Below are 5,964 nucleotides of genomic sequence, written 5' to 3'. Positions count from 1 at the left end.
GTCTCTCTTCTCCAATTGGTGCACACCGCAGTCACGTGACTCGGTTTCTCTGCCCGATTGGTCCACGTTCCAGCAGGCCACCAATATTGAGGAACAGTGATGATGTTTTGGTCGTCTTAACTAAGATATTTGTCTCTTATGGAGGCGAATATGAAAAGAAGAATTGCCAAAGACCAGTATATATAATATATTTTATTAGTTTATGATTTTTTTTTTTTTTTTTGAGCGACCACGACGTCTGGGAGGTCTCGCGTAGTCGCGTTTGTAATTAGTCTAGTCAATGTGAAGAAGTCTTTGTTGTAAACTTTCTAGTCCTTGGCATTGAGAGAAGAAAAATAATAATAATAATACTAATAATAATACAGTAATAATAATAATATTAATAATACAAGTTTCGAATTCTCCCCCTCCGTTCCCCCATTCCTCACCCACATTCATTCCTTCACCAAGTCTTGTCAATCGTCAGATTTGTTGTTTGTTTGTTTGTTTTTTCGTCTTTCTTTTCTCTCTCTCTCTCTCTCTCTCTCTCTCTCTCTCTCTCTCTCTCTCTCTCTCTCGTAGAGGAAATGCATTCTGGTCTTCAGACACAAAATGGTGAAGTTCGGTAAGGCTCCCACAACGCTGTCAGGCTACACCCACTTTCCCTCCCCCGGCCCTCCCCCCCACCCCACCACACCCTCCTTTTGTGGTCTTGTGTCTTTCTCGAAAGACCCACCCACTCTTCGCCAGCCCCCTCAGCCGGTGTGTCAATATAGACCTCAAAGACAGAACCATTTTCTTCGAGTAACTTTTTTATCAACACCGACTCCGTTTTCTCCGGGTAACTTTTTTATAAACATAAAAGCTTCTTGTTCTTCTTTACCTCCAGGATTCTTCTTCGTCTGTTTCTCCTGTTCTTTATTCTTCTTCGTCTTCTCTTTCTTCTTCCCCTTCTTCTTTTCCTTCTTCTTTCTTTCTTTTTATTCGTCTTCTTCCTCCTCCTCCTCCTCCTCCTCCTCCTCCTCCTCCTCCTCCTCCTCCTCCTCCTCCTTTCACTTCAGTCTACAAAGACCAGTTCTTTGTGAAACAAACCGAAGAAGACTTCTATAACACATTCTGGGGTTTAGCAGGTTTGAGTTGTCTGATAAATGAGGACCTAAAAAACTCTACTGGAATTTTATGTTCTTAGCAATATTTATCCTTTTCATACAATTTAAATTAATTACTTTCTCTGTCAGGTCTTTGGCTTTTTATATAGCTACTATTTTCTCCTCCCCCTCTCTCTCTCTCTCTCTCTCTCTCTCTCTCTCTCTCTCTCTCTCTCTCTCTCTCTCTCTCTCTCTCTCTCTCTCTCTCTCTCTCTCTCTCTCTCTCTCTCTCTCTCTCTCTCTCTCTCTCTCTTGTATTTAACCAATGACAGCCCACCCGATCTCCTTGAGGTCTCCAAAGTTCTGGGTCCTTCTTTAGACTTCGAATCCTCTTCACTCTTTGCACATCCCCCAACCCTCCACACCCACCCACCTCCCCACCCATTCCGAGGTCTTCTTCACCTGAGCCCTTAATGGTTGCCCCTGGCGAACCGATTTCAGGAACTTCTGCCGTTCTTATAAGTCATTCTCAAACTTCGACTTCACCTCCTTTTCGGAGCCTCGTCTGTTCTTGGAGACTATTCAAGAACTGACCTCTCCCATGCAGTTCTCGTCAGGACCTCAGTAGTTCTTGCTGTCTTTTCAAAAGAACCTCTCCAAGTTCGTGCAGACTTTCTTGAAATGGTAGTTCTTGTAGCCTTTCTGAGAACCTCTCCAAGTTCTTGCAGACCTCCTCGAGTCCTTATCGTTTCCTGTAGTTCCCCTTGGTAGACTTATTCAGGCCTCCAAGACCTCTTTGAAACTCATGTTCTGGTTCACAGTGTTTTCCAACTCTTACAGGATCCCCGAAAGACTTCGGTTGTTCTTAAAACCTTAGTCCTCCTTCACGTCTTGCAGCCTTTCTCGAAACCTTAGTTGTTCTTGAAGCTCTTCACGAAAAAATTCGTCCATTTTCTGTAGTCATTTTTAAATCCTAATCTATTTCTGTAGTCCTTCACAGAACTTCGTTGAAAATTCTTGCGATCATCCACGAAACGTCAACTCCTTTTGTTATCATACCAGTGGATACCGCCTTGAACTCATGAGCTGGTGGTCGTGAGTTCGAGTCCCGGGACCCGCTTCGGGCTTGCTGCGTTGGTTCCCGACAGCCCTGGCCAGGCGGGGAAGCGACCGAACGTACGCATAGAAAAAAATGGAAAATAAAGCGGTTAGCCGTAACTGACAGGGTTTTACCCTACCAGGGTAACCAAGAACTCATGTAAACGCACCAGCATTTGTTCTGTCCTCCTCAAAACTTCACTGGGTTTCTTAAAACTTCCTCCAGCCTACTCGAAACCTCAGCTCTTGTTTGAGTCCTCGGGAACCTTTCCGGATGTACTTAGGGCACCCTGCTACTGCACCTGAACCTCAAACTCCTCCCACAAACCTCAGCAACTGTCCTTGCAGCTCTTGAAGTCACTCTTTCCCAAAGGTCGCTTTCGGTCATGGTGACACGAGAAACGCCAGATGTACACACTCATATAGGTCACTTTTTTCTTCCCCCAAAATCAATGGTAAATGATCAACAGTCGAAAGTCTTCGCCGCTAGTAGAGACGAGAAAGAAAGGTGAACCAGGACCTTCCGAAGAAATCCTAATATCACCCCAAGAACGATCATCTTACAATTGTTACATTCCAAAGCCATTCCAGTTCTCAGCATTTCCAGACATTCCCAGACATTCCCTTCCCCAACCCATGAGGGATATGAACCGCAAGACTACTCTATTGTATTTGAAATCTTCCAGTACTTATGAGAGTAGATGTATATATTGTATATAGCCTTGATAATAACAATAACAATAATAATAAACATTAATATTAATGATTATATAGCAACAGATAGTGTGTGAGTTGAAAGTGTGAGTGATCAGAGAAACCTAAATAAACCGTAAGTCTCCTAACAACCTGCACTCCAGCCCCGTGACGTCATCAATCACCAAGTAAAACCTTATTCCTCCTCAATTTCTATTTTATACACATTCCCCCAAGCACTGAGCAGACTTTCTCACCCTCTAAGACGTCTCTTTCCATCCTACATCAGCTCTTCCGTGATTTACTGTCTTGATTACTATGCCTTGCTCTTACCCTCTTTTAAGATGTCTGTTTCTATTGTACATCAACTCTTCGGTGATGCCTCGTCTGTTTCTGTCTACTTCGTCAGTTGTCTTAGGTCTTCCACCTTGCTCATCTCAAATTCTCCAAAGACTCATCACTTTCCCCGTCTCCTCACTCTGCATCTCCTCACTTGACGCCAACTTTCTGATTCCGCCGCCCCGCGCCCTTTTTATTTTCCGAAACAAAGAACCTACTAAGGCCCTTGCGGCCTGGTCCCTTTGTATTCCATTTGCTTGTCAATTCTGAACGACATGGCCTGTTCCATTTCACCCGACTTTTTACATTCCTTGACCTTAGTCTCGTTTCACATGTATCGACTTTTCATTGTGTGCCGTCCACGACACGACGTCGTCCTCTCAAAGACCCATGGGAGTCTATGGGCACTTGCACACACGGTCGTGGTCATGACGTGTGAAAGCGTCCATAGACACCTATGGTTATTTGAGAGCACGAGGCCGTGTCATGGACGGCGCACGGCAAAAAGTCGATGCGTGTGAAACAATCCTTAGTTGTGTTTTCTTATTTCATTCACATTTCACAGTCGTCCTGGTTTTATATGTCCCTTTGGGTCCAGGAAACCTTCATAATTTTCTTTATGAGTACCCCCCCCCCCGGCTACCGGCTTATATTGCATTTACTCAAAACTCCTAAGCTCTATTCACACTTTGAATTCACTAACTTGTACCCCCATTCATCTTTTTTTTATGCATTTGTGTTCGATTTCGCCTTTTATGTCTTCTGTGTCTGTTTACAATATATGAATCACGGTTCCCTTTTTATCTTATACATTTATGTACTTGCACTTTATACGTTTCAAAAACCATAGCCTTTTGCACATGTTTTAGTCCACCTCCTATATTCGGAATCGGTAAACTGTAAATATCTCTATCCTAGATAATCCTATGAGAACAAAAAATGCATCGTCTCTGTATCACAAATCCTGAGTCTCTCCCAAAGTCTCCTAACAAACCTCTTACGTCGTCTCTCTAAAGCAACCTCCATCCTCTCTCACGTCACCTCTAAACCAACAGTCTCCTTTCGAATTTCCCTAATCCAGTGTACAAAATCAAACCCCCATATCTAGGTAGTTTATATCCTGCCCTGTCTGTCTGTCTGTCTGTCGGTCTGTCAGTCCATCTGCCTGTCTGTCTGCTTGCCAGTCTGTCTGTTTGTCTGTCTGTCTGTTATGGAAGGTAGTTGTTTTTGTCGCATATAGAAGAAGAAAGATTAATAACATACTTATTGGAATATGAAGACTTGGAGACTAGAAAATAAGGACCTTTTGTCAGACAGTTGTGGAATACATTGAAGAAAGTAATAAAAGTGAAAAATGAACGAAAGAAAACGGATTCAGGTGAAGAACATTGGAAACAGTGACAAGAAAAATAGACGAAGAAATTTGGAAAATGACAAGAAAGAAAGAAAAATCAGTTCCAGAATAAAGAAAAATCCTCGCGGAGTGCATAGAAAATGGGAAGTGGTGAATATAAGAATGGAAAACGGTGAGATGGAATTTGTACAGTGATATAAAACTGGAACAGTAAGATGAAAATTGGGACAGTCAGAGATCTGACAAACTGAGAACGGTGACTGGAACGATGTGGAAATGATTTTTTTTTTTTTTATAAATAAAAACGAAAATATAAATGTGTTTTTAACAAGTGACTCAGTGACAAAACAGAAAATAATTAGAAAATGTGTTGAAAAATATCAATAACATTTTATCAATAGATATATTTGATATTTGTGATTATTATTATTTTTTTAGTTATTAAGGTTCTCAATGAAACGATGATGATGATGATGATGATGATGAAGATGATGATGATGATGATGAATATGATGATGATGATGATCATGATCATGATCATGAATAATGACAGTATTGGTAATTTAACTTCCTTTCTTGGTCTCCTCCTCCTCCTCCTCCACCCTTGCCCCCTCCGTCCTCTTCATCCTACTCTCCCTTACCCACGCTTGCGACCGCTGGCGAGGTGATAGGATGGTTGAAACGGTGACCCTAAACTTACCCTGTCCTTCTCTTGACAGGTTTGTAGATATACTGTCCAAGAGGACATTCACCCACCCTCTCCCCTGCTGCTTCTGGCAACCCCAACTCCTCACCATGTACAGGTAGTTGGGGGGAACATCAGAGAGCAGGGGGGGAATTCAACGACCTTCCTCCCTTTCCCCTTTCTCCTCCAACCTCCCCGTCCCCTACCAGTCTCCACCCACCCGCTCCAACCGTGTACAGGCATTGTTGTGTTTAACTCAGTGTTACTTCAGGATAAGTGATTCACCAAATAAAGGAACTGTAAATAAATGTTGTGTATTAATAACCAATTTTTACGTCAGGGTCCTGTAAATACAAAATATTAAATTCCCTGAGATTTAGAGGGACTGTTGGCACCACTACTGCCATCTGGTGGTTGAACGATGACTAATGACGTCATGGTACAGCTTTCTGTCGTCTAGTTTATCATATGCCACTTATCCAAAACGTTCAATTTAGCCTAATGTTGAATTGTACTACCTCAGCATCTGTCATGTTCTATATCAACATGTATTTGGCACAGATATAATATTCTGTGCTTCAAGAATATTCTTATTTTATTATATTGTACGAATTCAAAGCTGTAAGTACCTGGTCTTTATCAAAATCAAAGTCGAGCTTAGGTGCCTTCTCAGTGCAGTAAAAGTGCGTATTCCATACTGTGTTCCTCTTTGAAAATCACCCAAACAG

At 42.2% G+C, this 5,964-nt stretch overlaps 1 protein-coding gene across 4 annotated transcripts in view; it reads left to right on the top strand.

Annotated features, from left to right (window-relative positions):
- The window catches only part of Ets65A (DNA-binding protein D-ETS-3), a 546,394-nt gene extending 540,849 nt beyond the window's left edge, over positions 1-5,545 (top strand). For all 4 annotated transcript variants that reach the window (XM_076211278.1, XM_076211298.1, XM_076211287.1 and 1 more), the window contains one exon: positions 1-5,545. This exon is cut by the window's left edge and continues 151 nt beyond it. The gene's annotated coding sequence lies outside the window, so the exon portion shown is untranslated.
- Positions 5,546-5,964: the final 419 nt, after the last annotated feature.

This window comes from Oratosquilla oratoria, chromosome 2, assembly GCF_046742065.1.
Source record: "Oratosquilla oratoria isolate Oo_2021 chromosome 2, ASM4674206v1, whole genome shotgun sequence".
Classification (NCBI taxonomy): Eukaryota; Metazoa; Arthropoda; class Malacostraca; order Stomatopoda; family Squillidae; genus Oratosquilla; species Oratosquilla oratoria.
This window is presented reverse-complemented; position numbering and strand designations above follow the sequence as displayed.